General features: G+C 51.7%; 1 protein-coding gene across 1 annotated transcript in view; it reads right to left on the bottom strand.

Annotated features, from left to right (window-relative positions):
• DYNC1H1 (dynein cytoplasmic 1 heavy chain 1) overlaps window positions 1-20,017 on the bottom strand; it is a 1,397,843-nt gene that overhangs the window by 492,022 nt on the left and 885,804 nt on the right. The gene's annotated exons all lie outside the window — the stretch shown is intronic.

The raw sequence follows: 20,017 nt of genomic DNA on the forward strand, positions 1-20,017 counted from the left end.
TAAATTGTCTTTTGAAGTAAAAGCTTCTCATCAACAATAAGCTTTCCTGACTGAGAAAGAAAAAAGTTAGTTTGCTTCATTTCTCCACTGTTGGCATCTTTCAGAAATTCACATGCTGGAATCAGCCCGATTTTTGGTTTGAGAGTCCCACAATAGCTCTACAATAGCAGCCTGATGGGCTTTAAAACAATTCTATTATATTAACATCCTCACCTCTGGAAAATATTAAACCTTTAACTAATCGGATGAGAAAATACCAAACACCACTCGACCTCCAGGGGCAAGAATAACTACGATTTCACAGCACTAATGAGAAAGGGCTGCATCTGGTAGAGGAGTGTTTAATGGGAAGGAGTGTGAGCTCCATGTCAACCCATGTAAGAGACCAATGCTGAAGAACTGAATTTGCAAGTAACTTTTTTTCTTCTCCAACATTGGATCTTTCAAAGGTTCACATGTTTGAATTACAATAGCAAGCAGTTTAACATACAAGTTACTTACCTTCAGCAACTATGTATCTGGCAGAGACGTTGTCTAGCCGCAGATTCCTTAACTTAGAATATTTCCAGGCGTCAGATTGCATCCGGACATTTTTTGCAGCAGCACCTCTGCGCGCCGGCGCCACACGACCCCGCCCTGACGTCGTCCACGTACGTGACGTCAGCGAGGTCATAAGTCCTTACCGGCGCGCCGATATCAGTTTTCAGAAAAACTTTTCCGTAACCCAACGCGGAGCCACCAACAAAAAACTGCGAAAGTATGGGAACAGTGTGCGAGGGATGAAAATCCATGACTAAAGAAGGGAGGATGGTGGAAGAAACCATTGCAAAAGACAGAATTAGACACTGCCTACATAAAGAGCCCCCCAAGCTAAGCGAAGACCCCTCCCTGAGTGCAACCAGGGAAGAACATCTCAACAGACAGAACTAGACTAATAGTGCCATGTAGAACTGTGCCGTCTAGTAATAACGGAACACAGACAGAACAGTCCACTGTAGGAAGGTAGGAAAAGGCTGGCATTTTCCCTATGAGAACAGAGGTTGGAAACTGAGCACAACCGACCCTCAAAGAGGATGACCACGAGGGGACCAGGATCCCAGAGTTAGTAGAGAAGACAGAAGGAAGGGAAGGTAACTGGAGAGAAAAACAAATCTCCCCAAAAGGGACCATATCACAGGAAAGAAGCCCCTCAGCAGAGGTTAAATGGATATGAAAACACTCAGGGGAATGCAACAATCCGAACCCCCTTGAGAGATAAACCAATGGCAGCTGAAGAGGCCAGTGGAGAACATCACTTGACAAGGTCCTCGCAGAACGGGGAGGCTGGGTGGGCGTTTAGGAATCTGCGGCAAGACGTCTCTAAAAGATACATTGTTACCGAAGGTAAGTAACCTGTGCATCTGATAGAGACATCTAGCAGCAGATTCCTTATCTTAGAATAGATACCAAAGCAATACCCCAAAAGGGGGGTGGGTCGGCGAGAGAACAGAAAGCGCCAAACATCCAATCCAGCAACAGAATGACAGATAAAGGGGGAAAACCTGTGGCGGAACAGCCAGACAGCAACCCAAGCAGCAAGAAAGAGCAGAAATAACAGGATAGAAGATATCCAAAAAACGCCAGAATGGCGTCACACCGTACCCGTATAAAAACGACAGGAGCCCTATACCGAGAGGCAAAGAGAGAGAGAGAAAGAGAGAGAGACAGAGAGAGACACCACTCTCCACTTACAGACACCCGAGGAGTACACCGACCCAAGCTCGAAATTAACTTGAAGAGATGCAACCAGCCTAACAGACTAGAATATAGAAGGAAGTCGAAGGAGCCGGTGTCAAGAGCCCAAAGGCAAGAGCTAGAACAAGAGCCATGCGTTGGGAATAGCCAGCGGGACAGGAAACATGCTAAGTTCACACACAATCCCCAAAAAGGGTAAATAGGGGCAATTAGCATCAATTCTAAACCCGCCGAAGCAGGTAGAAATATTCAATAGGCAAACAGCCATAGAGACCTTAAAGTGGCTTACACAAGAAGCATAAGAGTGCCCGACCAGGCAATATGAAGCCAAAGTGAGAAGAACAAGTTACTTACCTTGGGTAACGCTTTTTCTGGTAGATACAGTATCTGCCTGTGGATTCCTCACCTTGTGAATATCCCCTGCGCCAGCAACATTCGGAAACTTTTGTAGCAGTCCATGCCGATGAGGTCGAAGAAGATGTCACAGAGACACGGCTCCACCCGTGACTCCGCTGACGTCATCGGATCCAGAAGAAGACCTCGTCGGCGTGATGTCAGTTCCGCCCTTTTTTTGGTTCCTTCGAGGCACACGGACGGACTGACAGCAATATATACACAGTATACACAGAAAATAATATACAAAGCAACACACAGTGTGGAGAATATATAGAAAAGCAAAAGAAATAACACACTGCCTTTGACAGTAACAAATACATTTTGAAACATCATCATCAGTATTGTAGGTATACAAGGGTGGACAACGGGGAGGCGGGTGGGTCAGTGAGGAATCCACAGGCAGATACTGTATCCACCAGAAAAAGCGTTACCGAAGGTAAGTAACTTGTTCTTCTGATCGATACATCTGTCAATGGATTCCTCACATTGTGAAAAGATTCCCACAGCAGTCCCACTCCCGGAGGAGGGTGTCCACCCTTTTATACCAGAAAGTCCTGAAGGACGGAACGAGCAAAGTGTCCGTCCCTTCTCACCTCGAAATCCAAGCAATAATGCTTTTCGAAAGTGTGAAGGGAGGCCCAAGTTGCCGCTCTAAAAATGTCCTCTACAGGAACACCTCTAGACAAGGCAGACGTAGAAGACTTTGCCCTAGTGGAATGAGCCCTTAAACCCTCTGGAGGTTCCTTACCGGCCAAAGAGTAACATATCTTGATGCACAAGACAATCCATCTGGAAAGGGTGCGCTTGTGCACCGCTCTGCCTTTCCTGCAGCCAACAAAGCCCACAAAGAGCTGGTCGTCCACTCGAAAGTCTTTAGTCCTATCAAGGTAAAAGCTCACCGCCCTCTTAGGGTCCAAGCGGTGAAGCCCCTCCTCTTCCTTGGAAGGGTTAGGGGGAGGATAGAAGGTAGGAAGGGTAATGGACTGCCCCAGATGGAAAGGAGTTACCACCTTAGGCAGAAAAGCAGCCCTGGTCCTGAGTACCATTCTTTCAGCATGAATGGTCAAAAACAGGGGTTTTGAACTCAGAGCTTGAAGCTCACTTACCCTGCTTGTCGAGGTGATCGCAATGAGAAAAAACGTTTTGAAAGACAACAGTCACAAGGGACATTTGTGTAAGGGCTCGAAGGGAGAACCCATCAGGTAAGTTCCAAGACAAGATTTAAGTCCCATTGAGGCACAATAAAAGGAGTAGGAGGAAACTTGTTTGTACGGCCTTTCAGAAATCGTAAAACAATAGGTGATTTGAACAATGACAGCTGATTCGGCAAGCAAAGGAAAGCAGACAAGGCCGAAAGATATCCCTTCACAGTGGCTACAGCAAAGCCTTGCTGAGCAAGAGAAAGGGCAAACTTAAGAATGTCAGATAAACGAGCCCTCAAAGGGTCAATAGATTTCTATGCGCACCAAAGAACAAATTTAGACCACCTATAGGAATAGATAGATTTGGTGGAATGATGTCCGGCAGACAAAATTACATCTACCACATCTGGCGGGAGAGAAAAATAATTCAGGTTGCCCCGTTCAATCTCCAGGCATGAAGGTGTAAGCTCTGGAGGTGGGGGTGTAGAACCTGCCCCTCCGACTGCGAGAGGAGGTCTGCCCTGAGAGGGAGACGAAGCGGAGGGCACGAGGAGAGGTGGAGAAGATCTGTATACCACACCCTTCTTGGAAAATCCGGGGCGATCAATATGACTTGGGCCCGGTCTTGGCGAATCTTCCTCAGAATTCGAGGAATCAAGGGTATGGGAGGAAATGCGTAAAGGAGTTGAGTGCCCCAACTCAACTGAAACGCGTCCCCCAATGCTCCCTGCATTGGATACTGGAGACTGCAGAATGACGGGCAGTGAGCGTTCTCGTGAGTGGCAAACAGGTCCACCCAAGGAGTTCCCCACGTCCGGAAGACGTGACGAACCACCTCCTGATGAAGCCTCCACTCGTGGCCGGCGGAGAACTGCCGACAGACTATCTGCACGCACGTTCAGAACTCCGGCCAGATGATTTGCCATCAGACAAATATGATGATCCTGAGCCCAGGACCAGAGACGCAGAGCCTCTCTGCAGAGACAATGCGACCCCACTCCTCCCTGCTTATTGACATACCACATCGCGGTAGTGTTGTCCGTCAGGACTTGAACCGACTGACCGCGGAGGGAAGGGAGGAAGTGTGAGAAAGTGCCATCTTTCTTGCATGGTATGCCCCCACTTTTTGCTGAATTGCTGAATGTACTTTGACTGAGTGTGCCCTGGACTCCTGCCAATCAGGTGCCCAGGGCCTATGTTCCTTCCCTAAAACACACAAAACCCAAATTGGCAAACCCTGGCCACATGTCAGCCCCTGGTAAATGGTACCCAGGGCCTTGTGACCAGGGAAGGCCTCTAAGGGGTGCAGCACTCATTGTGCCACCCTTAGAGGCCCTGTACCTTTACACACACACACTGCCTTTGTAGGCTGAGTGTCTGGGTGCAAGACAAAACAAAGTCGACATGACACACATCCCTGTGTGCCATGCCCATCACCTACACTGCCATGGCATACATCAGCCACCCCTCTAGCTGGGTGCCTTATGCCAATGGTGTGGGCGCAGGAGCCCTGTGCCCCTACAGTACCCAGGTCAATTCCTGAGCACTGTAAGTGCAGTGCTGCCAATTAAGAGTACATGGTGCTGAGAGCTCGTCAAACACGAACTCCACAGCACCATAATGGCAACACTGAAGACTGAGAAGTTTGGTATCAAACTTCTCAGCACATTAAACCCACACTGATGCCAGTGTGGGATTTAATGTACCAAGCACCCCAGAGGGCATCTTAGAGATGCCCCCTTAAACCTAACCTACAATCCACGTCTGCTCTGAGGCTGCCTAGGCTGACACACAGCAGACATGTTGTTGGACCCCTGGGTGGGAGAGCCCCTGCTCTCCTGGGCCTGCAACAATGCGCATCCTGGGCGAGGTGCTAAATCTCCTCCCCCAGGATGGGCAGGGGGAAGCTTCAAAGGCATGCCGCCTCTGTGAGCTTCCCCAGGCCACTGCAACCCCCCACTCTGGCGGGAAGCTTTGGCCAGAAACCCCAAATAAGGACAGGGGATGTGCCAGCCTGCCAACCCCACCCCTCAGGTGGGGGAGGCGAGGTGAAGCACATCTCCGGGCTCTCGCCATCTTGAAGATGGGAAGCCCTACCCTATCAGGACTAGGCTACTGCCCCCCTCCCACAGGAGAGAGGCAGGATAGGGGGTGTACCCACCCCAGGACAGGGACCGATTGGTCCCTGCCCTTCACCTACATGTAACGCCCCTAAATTTAGTATTTAGGGGCACCCTGAACCTTCCTTCCACAGATTCCAGATTCCAAAATACAAAGAAGAAGAAAGAAGACCTGCCCTGCAGCTGCTAAGAGGAGGAAGACATCAACTGCTTTGGCCCCAGCTCTACCGGCCTGTCGACCCTCGAACCTGCTCCTGCACCAACCCAGCATCTCTTGTGGCCAGCAACCTCACAAACCCCGGAGGAACGGCTACCTTTTGGCTCTAAGCCCCTGGGACTCCCATGAGTAGAGACTACTCAAAACCTACCTCTAATCCCTGGCAGCAGCCCGGAACCGCGAACCCAGCACACTATGCACCAGCCAGGTCTGGCCAGTGCCGGAGTGAACAAAGACCACGAGGACGACCCCACGGCGACTGTGACCCCGAGTCCGGCACCCAAGGACCTCCCTCGACACTCCTGAAGAAGCCTGCAGCCTCAGAACAGGGTGCCCCCCCCTACCGCGATCAACCAAGTGTAAGATTTCCCAACACCAAAAGGCACCCCTGCACGCGGCGCCCCACGGCCCCCTGTGCCCAATCCCGGGGTACCTACTTATCCTCCAACTATCCAACTTACCTCTCAAAGTGGTGGTGGCACCTGAAAAATCCTCGTCCCCGAGCTTGCAGTCTTTTTCTAAACCGGATATTTCCCTTTGAAATCAATTGAGCGCCCGAAGGCTCAAAAGCAACCTGCATCCAGCCGCCCGAGTGGCCCTGGCAGTGCAACCTCTACACCTACCTACTTCCCCACTTGCCCCGAGTAAGTGACTAGGAGCCCAGTTCCCACAGCCGCGTGGCTTGCTAGTCAGCAGCCACCAACCAAGGCCCCTCTATCCCTCATAGGATAACATTGGGCCTAACTCTCTCTGCACCCGGCCGCCCTAGAGTCGCTGAGGGTGAACCAACTGTACCTACCTGACCCTGGGGGACCCCCGAGTCTATGCCCAGAACCTCAACTCTGCCAGTCGAGTACTTACCTTTAAACCAATAACTCTATTTTCTTCATAGGGTAACATTGACTGGCTTTTTCCTGAAATTTCTTTTTTTAAGTGTGGACTTTTCAAATCTTAAAATATTCACCAAAAATCAGCCGAGTAAAGAAAACGAAAATACTCACCTGCTATTAGGTGAGCTCCCAGTGCTGGATCTTGGTGCCCAGCACCGACTCTGAAAAATACTTACAACTGTACTTACCAGTAACCCAATTTTCTCCCATAGGAAATCATTGACTGTTTTTCTGTGAAATTTCTTCTAAGTGTCAATTTCTGCAATCTTTAAATATTCTTCAAAAATCGTATAATATCTGAAAACGTAATTACTTACCTGTTTTGGATAAAGGTCCCAGTACTGAGTCTAGGCACCCAGTACTGGATTACAAAAGTAACGAGAACATACGAACAAGTTACTTACCTTCGGTAACTATGTATCTGTAAGAAACATTAGTTAGTTAGATTCCTCACCTTAGAATATCCCCAGGCGTCAGACTGGATCCGGAAGATTTTTCGTCAGCAATACCCCTTGCGCGTCGCTAGGCGTCATCTGCGGCTCCGCGTCCGTCGTCGGCGTCGTGCGCCGGAATGACGTCGGAGTACTTAGACGCCGCCCTCGCGCGCTGACGTCAGTTCTTGTACATAGCTTTCCGCGCCAGGAACGCAGAGCCATGCAAAGACCGACACTGGTGCCAAAAATAAAATCTAGGGGCCTGAAAAGGACAACCTTAACCCTAGATGTCAGTTCGCAGAACGGGGAGGATGGGTGGGTCGGTGAGGAATCTAACTAACTAATGTTTCTTACAGATACATCGTTACCGAAGTTAAGTAACTTGTTCATCTGAAAGAAACACGTTAGTTAGATTCCTCACCTTAGAATAGATACCCAAGCAATACCATCCCCGGTGGTGGGTCTGCGAACCAAGATCACACCAGAAAGTCCTGGAGGACAGAACGGCCAAAGAAGCCATCCCTCCGGACTTGGCTGTCAAGGCAATAATGCCTGGCAAACGTGTGTAACGAAGCCCACGTCGCCGCCTGACAGATGTCCTGCAAAGGGACTCCCCGTCCCAAAGCAGTAGTAGCCGCTGTGGCCCGAGTAGAATGGGCGCGCAGCCCAACAGGAGGGTCCTTTTTCGCCAAAGAATAGCAAATTTTGATACACAAAACGACCCACCGAGAGATGGTCCGTTTGTGCACAGCGTTCCCCTTCTTAGCGCCCACGTACCCAACAAAAAGCTGGTCGTCCATCCGGAACTGTTTCGTGCGGTCCAGATAAAAGGAGAGCGCACGTTTTGGGTCCAGACGGTGGAGCCTCTCTTCCTCTTTGGAAGGATGCGGAGGCGGAAAGAAGGTGGGCAAGGTGACAGACTGCCCAAGATGAAATGGAGTCACCACTTTCGGAAGAAAGGAAGGACGAGGCCGAAGGACAACCTTGTCCGGATGAACAGAGAGAAAAGGAGGCTTTGAAGATAAAGCCTGGAGCTCACTCACCCGTCTAGCCGAGGTGATGGCTACCAGAAAAGCAGTCTTAAGAGTCAGAAGACGAAGAGGACAATTGTGAAGAGGCTCGAAGGGAGCGCACATCCGGAATGTCAAGACCAGATTCAAGTCCCACTGAGGCATTACAAAAGGGACAGGAGGGAACGTGTGAGTAATGCCTTTTAGAAAGCGTGTAACCACAGGGGACTTGAAAAGAGAAGGCTGATCAGGAAGCCGCAAGAAGGCGGAGATGGCAGCAAGATAACCTTTCAGGGTGCCCAGGGCAGAGCCCTGCCGGGCCAGAGAAAGAAGAAAGAGGAGAACCTCAGAAAGAGGGGCGGAAAGGGGATCCACAGCCTTTGCTGTGCACCATGCCACAAATTTGTTCCACCGGCAGGCGTATACCGTCTTTGTGGAGGGACGCCTGGCTGCCAGAATGATATCACAGACTTCAGGAGGCAAGTCAAATGGCATCAACTGCCGCCGCTCAATCTCCACGCATGGAGGTGGAGGCTGGACAGGTTCGGGTGGAGGACCGTCCCCTGCTGCTGCGACAGAAGATCCTCCCGAAGGGGCAGACGTATCGGGGGATCGGTCAACATACTGAGTAGCAAGGGAGGAGCCAAGATGGCGACCGAGACGGCAGCGTAGACTCCCGGCTCCGTGAACCTCCGCATCCCGCACGGATATCCTGCATGAGATCCTCAGCCTGCGCGATGCGATCGTGTTTGTGAATGAGAGTGGCAACCGATCGTGTGCCTCCGGGGTTTCTGGCTGCGGTACCGCCGGAGAAAAGTGCATTTTAAATTTGCGGCCCGTGCAGCCCTGGAGCCAGGACCTCGAGTGGACGCCTTGACCGGGTGGCAGTTCAACAACAGCGGCCTGTGGTGACTGGGTGGAGTCGGTCCACCGGAGCGGTGCCAACCTCGGCCTACATTTCGCCGTGGTCGTTCCTGCCGCTAAGCGAAGCGGACCGAGTGCCTGCCCGGGGGTGCCGCTCTCAGATTCCCCGGTGATAACCCCTGCCCTTGGCGGCGAGCTGTCCGGACGCCGCCCGTAACTCGCCCTGATTCTTGCGGGCGGCTCCCGGATCTTCGCGGGAGCTGGTCCGTGGTGGGGACGACTGTTGCCCGTGACTACGCAACGGATAAATTTTTGCCTGCCCCCGGACCCTGTTTCCAGCGCCGTGGGCCTCGGGGCGCTTGTTCCTGGGTCCCGGCCCCCATACGGGTCGGGCCTACCCGGCAGCCATTTTGTTGCGATGAAGCCTACCATCCTGTCCACTGGGTCACAGCAGGATTGGGAGTGTGTGACTTTTGGGAGTGTGGCGGAGCGATCGCAGAGAGCTATGCTGGGGTACGGCGACCTCCTCGGTGCCCTTCATTCCTCCTTGGTTCATGGCGTCGGGGTCTTGGGGAGTAAGCTCGATGGTGTGGCATCAGCGTTGGGACAGTGGCGGCCTTCCTGTCCTCTGGTACACAGGGACTTCCCACACTGCACACCGGAGGACAAAGTCGCGGCCACCCCTGAGATTAGTGCACAGCTGGACACTCCGGACAGTATGCTACAGTGTGATCGGCTGGTTGTGGGTCTGATCTGTTCCGGAGGTATTGGACCTGAGTGGGAGGTGGTGGCCTCGTTCCGTGCACGGCCTCCAGTGACCCAGGGACAATTCAAGCAACAGTTGTCTACTTTGGCTGCTTCCGCCTTTCTGGACCCTGTGTGCAGTGCAGACTCTGGGGCAGCACTGGGAAGGCCGTCCCTCCATGATGTGGACTGTGTTGGTACTCAGAGACTTCCACCCCACCTGTGTGTGTCGCTTCCCGGTCGTTTTTGGACACTCCTTTACCTTGGAACATCGGACATGGCGCTGGGTCGAGGGGTAGGCATGGGCAGAATTGCAAAGAGTGGTCAAGGATAAGGCTGATCCTTCAGGGGTGGTCATCTACTAGACGGGCGGGCTCAGGGGTTGCGTGCTCTCATGGTATAGCTATTAGCATAATCGGTGCATAATGCTCCCCATCTTTCTTTGACATGGTCGATTTTGTGCTGTTTACTGTTTGCTTTGGGGAAAACTTACCGTGCGGGAGGGGGAAGCCGAGGGTATGTTTTGAAGGCCCTCCTCCAGTTTATTAATACTTTCTCTACCCCCCCGTCTGGTGGGGTTCTTTTCTTACTCCTTTTTTCCCTGTTTCTTCTATATTTCGGGTCTGGTTCCGGGGCGACAGGCACACTGCTGGGGGGGGGGGGGCCGTACTCATCTGCAGAGGTGCAGGGTGGGGGGTTGGGGGAAGGGGTTCTTTAGTCTTTCATCTCCTTTTTCCATGGCCTCCTTTTTCTTCTCTGATTCTTCTTGTTTTTTCTTCTCTGGGATCAGCGTGGTACACCTCCTTTGTTGTGAATCGTCGCCTTTTCATGTGTGCCACGATTTCCGGGGTGTTCCCTGGGCTTTAGGGCAGGGGACTGCAGGCGCAACTGCTCATGATATTCTTCCCCATCCTGAATTTCCTGTGTCTGCGCCATTGATCCAATAGATTGCTGATTATTGCTTATGTCATTATTCTGCCCGCCTCTTATCGCTGTTGGGAAATTGTTCGGCACCTGATCCTTCTGTCTTTTTCCATTATAAAATGAAAACCCTTTTTATCCTGGTGTCCTACCTGCGCTGTTCACTGGCCAGACTATATTAGCATGAAGATTCTGCTCCCCGAGGTGCTGCCTGTGTTCACACTTGATCTTTGTTGCTCTGATTGCTTAGCGGCCAGCCCCGGGGGGTTGTAGGCCCATACTTGTTATTGATTGAAATGTCAATAAAGGTTTTTCAAAAAAAAAAAAAAAAAAACATACTGAGTAGCTCGGGATACCAGTATCTTCGTGCCCAATCCGGAGCCACCAAGATGACTTGGGCCCGGTCGTGCCTGATCTTCTTCAGCACTCTGGGCAGAAGTGGAATAGGCGGAAAGGCGTACAACAGACCGCAACTCCACTCGTGACGAAAAGCGTCGCCGAGCGAGTGCCGCCTTGGAAATTCCAACGCGCAGAACTGCTGACATTGCGCGTTCTCTTCGGTGGCGAATAGATCTAACCAAGGCTCTCCCCACTGCTGAAAGAGACCTTGCGCCACTTCGGAGTTCAGACGCCATTCGTGATCCATCATGCACCGGCGGCTGAGTTCGTCCGCTCAGGCGTTCAGAGAGCCCGCCAGATGTTGAACCACTAGGGTGACGCCCTGGTGTTCCAGCCACGTCCAGAGGCGCAGAGCCTCCTGACAAAGGGTCCACGACCCCACCCCGCCCTGTTTGTTGCAATACCACATGGCGGTGGTGTTGTCTGTGAACACCTGCACGACACTGCCCCTGACAGAGGGAAGGAAGGCTTTCAGTGCAAGTCGGATCGCTCTCAACTCCAACAGGTTGATGTGGAGACGAGACTCCGCCGGAGACCAGAGGCCTCTGATCTCCGCCTCTCCCATATGGCCACCCCAGCCCAGGAGGGACGCATCCGTCACTACGACATGCTCTGGTTGGGGAAGGGAGAGGCTCCTGCCCATGACCCAATCGCGGTCCGTGAGCCACCACTGCAACTGTTGTGCAGTGCCCTCCGAGATCAAGACATGGTCGGACAGGTTGCCGTGATGCTGGGCCCACTGAAACTTCAGGTCCCACTGCAGAGCCCGCATGCGCCGCCTGGCGTGATGCACTAGTAGGATGCAGGAGGCCATCAGCCCCAGAAGCCGCAACACTAGCCTGACCGAAACCCAGGATAGAGGCCGAAAGATGGGAATCAGGGCCTGTATATCCCGGACCCGCTGTTCCGGTGGATAGACCCGGAACTGCGCCGAATCGAGAACTGCTCCGATGAAGAGGAGCTTCTGAGAGGGACTCAGGTGTGACTTCGGCACGTTGATGGAAAATCCCAGCAAATGCAGGAGATCCGCCGTAGTCTGGAGGTGGGAGACGACTGCCTGGGGCGAGCCCGCCTTCAACAACCAGTCGTCGAGATAGGGGAAGACTGGAACCCCTGATCTGCGCAGATGAGCTGCGACCACCGCCATCACTTTCGTGAACACCCGAGGGGCACTGGTGAGGCCGAAGGGGAGCACGGTAAACTGAAAATGCTCTTGGCCCACCGTGAACCACAGGTAACGCCGGTGGGCTGACAGGACGGGGATATGGAAGTATGCGTCCTGCAAGTCCAACGCTACCATCCAGTCTCCGGGGTCTAGGGCAGCTAGAACCTGAGCCAAGGTTAACATCTTGAACCTTTCCTTTCGGAGGAAGGCATTGACGTTCCGGAGGTCCAAGATGGGGCGTAGGCCCCCTTTGCCCTTCTTGGGAACCAGAAAGTAGTGGGAATAACAACCACGACCTACTTCTGGACTCGGAACGTGCTCGACGGCCCCCTTGGCCAAGAGGGCCGAAACTTCCTCGCGGAGAAGATTCAAATGATCCCCCGAGATACGGTGGTGCTGCGGTGGCATGGCTTGAGGGGTCGTCTCGAAGGGGAGGGAGTAGCCCCTTCGGACGATTTGCAGCACCCACCTGTCCGATGTAATGGACCGCCAGTGGAGCAGGTGATGGCGAACTCTGCCGCCCACTGGTGTGGAATGGGCCTGAAAGCTCGGACTAGGAAGGCTTTGAGGCGGATGCTGCCGGGGTGGATGTGGGCTGACCACGTCGTCCTCCAGATCCGCCATGGCGGAAACCACGTCCGCGACCGCGCGCAGGTTGGTTCTGCGGCTGGTGGCTTGGCGGACGTGAGGAGGCGCCCCTTCCTTGGCCACGAAAGGGGCGAAAAGCGGAGGTGTGCGCCCGCGGAGCCGAGAGGCCCAAGGACTTGGCCGTAGCCCGGGAGTCCTTAAAGCGGTTCAGCGCACTGTGCGCCTTCTCACCAAACAGGCGAGTGCCATCAAAGGGCATGTCCATGAGGGTGTTCTGGACATCCCCGGAAAATGACGTGGACCGCATCCAGGCGTGGCGGCGGAGCGCCACCGTGGTGGAAATCGCCCGACCCAGCGAGTCCGTGGTGTCAAGCCCACATCGTATGGCGTGCCGCGCTGCATCATCGGCCAAAGCCTGGGTAAGACGTGTCCGGACCTCCTCCGGACACAGGGGCAGCACGTCCTCCACCGTATCCCACAGAGAATGGGAATAACGGTTCAAGAGACAGGCGGTGTTCAAAGACCGCAGGCCCAAACTAAGGGACGAGAACAGTTTCTTGCCAAACTGCTCGAGTCTCTTGGAATCCCGGTCCGGCGGAGCGGTCGGGAAGGAGGATTGGGAGGTAGAGGCCTGGATAACCAGACTCTCGGGGGTGGGGTGTTGGGACAGGAAACTGGGGTCGCCCGGAGCAGGGCGGTGGCGCCTGGCAACGTTCCTATCCACAGGAGGAACTGTGGAGGGCTTGGACCAGGTGCCCTGCTGTGAGAAAGTGGCTCTGTATATACTGTTCCCTAATAGGTACAGGGTGTACAGAGTCCACAGTCCCCCAGAGGCTGATAGAGGTCAAAGTTAGGTATGACCTTACTCTCAAAAAGTGGTAGCTTGGTCGAGCAGTAAGGCAGTACCAGAGGACAGTGTAAAGCATTTATTGTACACACTCAGTCAGCAAATGGTTTCACACACTCAATAACTGAACTCTAGGCCAATGATTTGTATATATAAAATATATGCTTGTTTTATTTTTAGAACCACAAAGGGGGTAAAAATATACTTTCTCAGAATGAGAGGTTGAATATAAATACTTTTGTTTCAAGCAATAAATTTGTGTAAACAGTCACAGTTGGTTGCAATAAACAATCCTATTTCCTAAACATACAATGCATTGAGCTCAATGGTAAATTCAGGTTATTTGTGATAAATTACTTTTTAGATTACTTTTGGAATTCCAGGTCTGGATCCTAGAACCAGCCTGGGGTCAGTATTCAGAATCAAGTGATGAAAGTCGACTTAATAACTGTAATGATTTTTAAATAATATTTAGCTATTTCAAAAGTTAGCACTTAGAAAATATTTCACAGAAAACATTCAATGGATCTCTATGGCAAGAAATTCAAATTGCAGGTAGAGTACTTTATCGTTACTTTAGTAATCCAGGACTGGGTGCCTAGACCCAGGACTGGGGTCCTTATCAAAAGCAGGTAAGTAATTTCGTTTGCAGAAATGGTACGATTTTAAAAGAATATTTCAAATTTGCAAAAGTAGACACTTAGAAGAAATTTCACAGAAAAGCAGACAATGGTTTCCTATGGGAGAAAAATGAGTTAGAAGTAAGTATAGTTGTGAACACTTTTTAGAGTCAGGGCTGGGCACCAAGATCCAGCACTGGGAGCTCACCTAAGAGCAGGTGAGTAAATTCGTTTTTGTCACTTGGCTGATTTTTAGTGAATATTTGCAGTTTTGAAAAGTTCACACTTAGAAGATTTTTCAAGAAAAAGCCAGTCAATGTTACCCTATGAGGAAAATGAAGTTAGCGGTTTAAGGGTAAGTACTCGACTGGCAGAGTTGAAATTCCGGGCATAGACTCAGGGGTCCCCCAGTGTCAGGTAGGTACAGTTGGTTCACCCTCAGCGGTTTCAGGACGGCCGGGTGCAGAGTGAGTTAGGCCCAATGTTATCCTATGAGGGATAGGGGGGCCTTGGTTGGTGGCTGCTGTCTGGCAAGCCACGCGTCTGTGGGAGCTGGGCTCCTGGTCACTTACTCAGGGCAAGTGGGGAAGTAAGTTAGTGTAGAGAGTGCACTGCCAGGGCCACTCGGGCGGCTGGGTGCAGGGTGCTTTTGAGCCTTCGGGCGCTCAATGGAAGTCAATGGGAATGTTCCGGTTTGGAAAAAGGCTGCAGGCTCTGGGACGAGGATGTTTCCGGTGCCACCACCACTTCGAGGGGTAAGTTGGGTAGTTGTAGGTTAGGTGGGTACCCCGGGATTGGGCACAGGGGGCCGCAGGGCGCCGGGTGCAGGGGTGCCTTTTGACGTCGGGAATCTTACCCTCTGGTTGATCGCGGCTGGGGTGGCACTCGGTTCTGAGGCTGCAGGCTTCGTCCAGGATGTCGAGGGGGGTCCTTGGGTGCCGGACTCGGGGTCACAGTCGCCGTGGGGTCGTCCTCAGGGTCTTTGTCCACTCCGGCACTGGCCAGGCTTGGCTGGTGCAGAGTGTGTTGGGTCCGCGGTTCCGGGCTGCTGCCAGGAGTTAGGAATAGGTTTCTCGAGTAGAGCCTCTACTCATGGGAGTCCCAGGGAATCAGAGGTCAAAGGTAGCCAGGTCCTCCGGGGTTTTTGAGGTTGCTGGCCACAAGAGATGCCGCGCTGGAGCAGGAGCAGGTTCGAGGGTCGACAGGCCGGTAGGGCTGGGGCCAAAGCAGTTGGTGTCTTCCTCTTTTTAGCAGCTGCAGGGCAGGTCTTTTTTTCTTCTTGCTCTTCTTGTAGGTTTCTATCTGGAATCTGGGGAAGGAAGGTTCAGGGGGCCCCTAAATACTAGATTTAGGGGCGTTACAGGTAGGTGAAGGCCAGGGACCAATGGGTCCTTGTCCTGGGGTGGGTACACCCCCTATCCTGCCTCTCTCCTGTGGGAGGAGGGCAGTAGCCTAATCCTGATAGGGTAGGGCCTCCCATCTTCAAGATGGCGAGAGCCCGGAGATGTGCTTCACCTCGCCTCCCCCACCTGAGGGGTGGGGTGGGCAGGCTGGCACATCCCCTGTCCTTGTATGGGGTTTCCGGCCAAGCTTCCTGCCAGAGTGGGGGGTTGCAGTGGCCTGGGGAAACTCCAACTGGCGGCATGCCTTTGAAGCTTCCCTTTGCTCATCCTGGGGGAGGAGATTTCTCACCTCACCCAGGATGTGCATTGTTGCAGGCCCGGGAGAGCAGGGGCTCTCCCACCCAGGGGTCCAGCAACGTGTCTGCTGTGTGGCAGCCTGGGCAGCCTCAGAGCAGACGTGGATTGTAGGTTAGCTGTAAGGGGGCATCTCTAAGATGCCCTCTGGGGTGCTTAGTACATTAAATCCCACACTGGCATCAGTGTGGGTTTAATGTGCTGAGAAGTTTGATACCAAACTTCCCAGTCTTCAGTGTTGCCCTTATGGTGCTGTGGAGTTCGTGTTTGACGAGCTCTCAGCACCATGTACTTGTAAAAGGCAGCACTGTACTTACAGTGCCCAGGAATGGACCTGGGTACTGTAGGGGCACAGGGCTCCTGCTCCTGTGCCCACACCATAGGCATAAGGCACCCAGCCAGAGGGGTGGCTGACATATGCCTTGGCAGTATAGGTAATGGGCATGGCACACAGAGATGTGTGCCATGTCGACTCTTTGTTTTGTCCTGCACCCAGACACTCAGCCTGCAAAGGCAGTGTGTGTGTGTAAGGGTACAGGGCCTCTAAGGGTGGCACAATGAGTGCTGCAGCCCTTAGAGGCCTTCCCTGGTCACAAGGCCCTGGGTACCTAGGGTACCATTTACCAGGGGCTGACATGTGGCCAGGGTTTGCCAATTGGGAGTTTGTGTGTTTTAAGGAAGGAACATAGGCCCTGGGCACCTGATTGGCAGGAGCCCAGGGCACAACAAGGGAAAGTGCATCAGCTATTAGGCAAAAAAAGGGGGGGTTACTGCAACAGAAACCCACTTTCTCACACAAGCCCCCCCCAGCCCAAAGGCCAGGAGACTTCTGCCAAAGCTGGGAGAGTCTACCTAGTCTTTCAGGCGAGGAAGAGTTGGGGAAGTGGTTTGAAAGTTGCAGGGCCTACTCTGCCTTACATCCTTCTGCCTAGGTCAGTCCCTTTGGGGAGCTGGCCTGTCTTATTAGTTTCAGGACCTAACTCCCAAGGCTCCTCTCCTTGTCTTTTACTGTCCTGGTCCCATCTTTCTATTTTGGGTTTAGAGGTGTATACCTCGGTAGTTTCTAACCTAGCCAGGGCTAGGCCCAGCTTACCCACAGAGGCTACCCACAGCTTGAGCAACCCCACCATGACCAATAAGGTCAGGGGGCCTGACTTGCTATTTGGCAGGGGGTTAGGCCACCATGCCAAGGATAGGGCTGCCATGAAGGCTAACACCCAGCAGAGGCTGCTGACAGCTGTCAGTGCCCAGTACCATACCTTTAGCTCCTGACTGGCAAGTGAGGGGGCTATTTTATAGTTCTCTTTGGGTCCTGGCTGTTGGTCTGTTTGAGGATAGGGGGTCCCTACTCTTGGTAGGGAACACCCCTCCTCTACCCCTTGTTCTGCCACCTGAGGAGCCACTAATTCAGGCTGGACAGTTGCCTGACTAGTCAGGTCTCGCTGTTGGCTAGGGGGGGCTTTACCAGTGCCATTGTGGGAGTTTTCCCTTACTGGGATAGAATCTCCCTGGCTCTCTGGAACTGTGGCTAACAGTTGCCCACCTTTCCTACCCTGTTTCTTCTCACTCTTTTGGGACTCAGCTGCACTGACTGCAGGTTGAGCCCCCACAGGTTCTTTGGGCGAGGCCTGGCATTGGGCCAGCACCTCTCTTTGGCTCAGTTCCACATCTAAGTGATCATTCCCCAAGAGACAATCAAGGGGGAGGTTTTTACTGACTATCACTTTCCTCCATCTAAGGGACCCAGCTGTGGCTAGGGGCACGATAGCCACAGGCCTAACAGTGACTCCCCCTGGGACAGTTCTTACCCTTCTTGTTTCCCCTGAGACATATTGGTGTGGGAATACCAACCTGTCATGTACCACAGTGTGACTGGCACAGGTATCTCTCAGGGCAGTGGCTGGGATTCCATTCACCAGTAGGTGGTGGAAGTGTCTACTTCCTTCTGGGATCTCCAGCTTGCTTCTTGGGCCCATTCCCCAGTTGAAAGCTAGGAGGACTTCCTCATCTGAGGACCCTCCCTCCCAAGCTACACTGGCAACCCCCGGGGCTACACTAGTCACCCCTGGAGCTGTACTAGGAACCTTATTTTTAGGACAGCTAGAGTCCTGGGTGTGGTGTCCAGCCTTCTGACAGTTGAAACACCATATTCTGTTGGGATCCCAATTCTTACCTTGGTACCCTGGTTTAGTTTGTGAGGTGTCTTTGGGCCCACCCTCCTGGTCAGGTTTTTGGGGGGCTACCTGGGACTCCTTTCTTTTATCCCCAAGGGGTTCACTCTCTTTCTTCTGGGGAGGTTTTGGGACCCCTTGGTTCTGGTCCCTCCCAGTGAACGTCCTAGTCACCCTAGTCTTGACCCAGTGGTCTGCTATTTTTCCCAATTCTTGGGGGGATTTTAGACCTAGGTCTACCAAATGCTGATGCAACTTTTCATTTGTGCAGTTACTCAAAATATGTTCCTTCATGAATAAATTGTACAATCCAGTAAAATCCTGCACACCATGTCCAGCTAACCAACCATCCAGTGTCTTCACTGAGAAATCTACAAAATCAATCCAGGACTGGGTCTGGGTTTTGTGAGCCCCCCTGAATCTAATTCTATACTCCTCAGTGGTGAATCCAAATCCCTCAATCAGAGCTTTCTTCATGAGGTCATAGGATCCTGCTTCTGGCCCAGAGAGAGTCAGAAGCCTGTCCCTGCAGTTACCAGAGAACAGTTCCCACAGGAGTGCCCCCCAGAGAGGTTTCTTTACTTTCCTGATATCACAAGCCCTCTCAAAGGCTGTGAACCATTTGGTGATATCATCACCTTCCTCAAATTTAGGGACAATCCCTTTGGGGATTTTAAGGTCAGAAGTTTCCTCCCTATCCTTGTTTTTATTATTGCTGCCACCATTGATGGGTGCTAAACCCATCTCTCTCCTTTCCTTTTCTAGAGCCAGGAGCCTGGACTCTAGATCTATTCTTTTGGCCAGCCTCATAAGGCTGTCCTCTTCACTGGGGGGACCCCCAGTGTTGTCTCTGGGACCAGAGCCACCTGTGTGGTCTCTAGGTGCCCAGATGCTATGTCTTGAGTTGGAGGGTATGGGTGCCATCTCCTCCCTAGGGAATAGTATGGGGAGGTTGCTGTCCTCCTCCCCTGTTTCCCTTTCCTCATCTGACTGGCCATCACCATGTTCAGATGGGTGGTCTTTAGCATACTCAGCCAGGAGCTCCTGGAGCCCTTGTTTGGTTGGATGCTGACCCATTTGTAAATTTTTGAGTTTACATAAGGACCTCAATTCCTTAAAAGACAAGTGTAAGTAAGGTGTGAGGTCGAGCTCCTCCACCAGGTCCATGTTATTATTATCACTAATAGCTGGGTTTGTTTGAGACATTCTAACCTGACAGTTCTAACCCTCTACCCTGACTATAGTGACTTTTATTTTTCTAAAATTCTAATGGGACTTAAGCAAGGCCCTAGCAAGACTTTTAGTAATTTTGGAAAAACCAATCAGAATTCTAAAGGCAATTTTTAAGAGTTCTGTCGTGTGATCAGATGGTAACCAAGTAGTCCAACAAATGCAAGTTTGTATCCCACCGCTGATCCACCAATGTGAGAAAGTGGCTCTGTATATACTGTTCCCTAATAGGTACAGGGTGTACAGAGTCCACAGTCCCCCAGAGGCTGATAGAGGTCAAAGTTAGGTATGACCTTACTCTCAAAAAGTGGTAGCTTGGTCGAGCAGTAAGGCAGTACCAGAGGACAGTGTAAAGCATTTATTGTACACACTCAGTCAGCAAATGGTTTCACACACTCAATAACTGAACTCTAGGCCAATGATTTGTATATATAAAATATATGCTTGTTTTATTTTTAGAACCACAAAGGGGGTAAAAATATACTTTCTCAGAATGAGAGGTTGAATATAAATACTTTTGTTTCAAGCAATAAATTTGTGTAAACAGTCACAGTTGGTTGCAATAAACAATCCTATTTCCTAAACATACAATGCATTGAGCTCAATGGTAAATTCAGGTTATTTGTGATAAATTACTTTTTAGATTACTTTTGGAATTCCAGGTCTGGATCCTAGAACCAGCCTGGGGTCAGTATTCAGAATCAAGTGATGAAAGTCGACTTAATAACTGTAATGATTTTTAAATAATATTTAGCTATTTCAAAAGTTAGCACTTAGAAAATATTTCACAGAAAACATTCAATGGATCTCTATGGCAAGAAATTCAAA

Source organism: Triturus cristatus, chromosome 9, assembly GCF_964204655.1.
Source record: "Triturus cristatus chromosome 9, aTriCri1.1, whole genome shotgun sequence".
Classification (NCBI taxonomy): domain Eukaryota; kingdom Metazoa; phylum Chordata; class Amphibia; order Caudata; family Salamandridae; genus Triturus; species Triturus cristatus.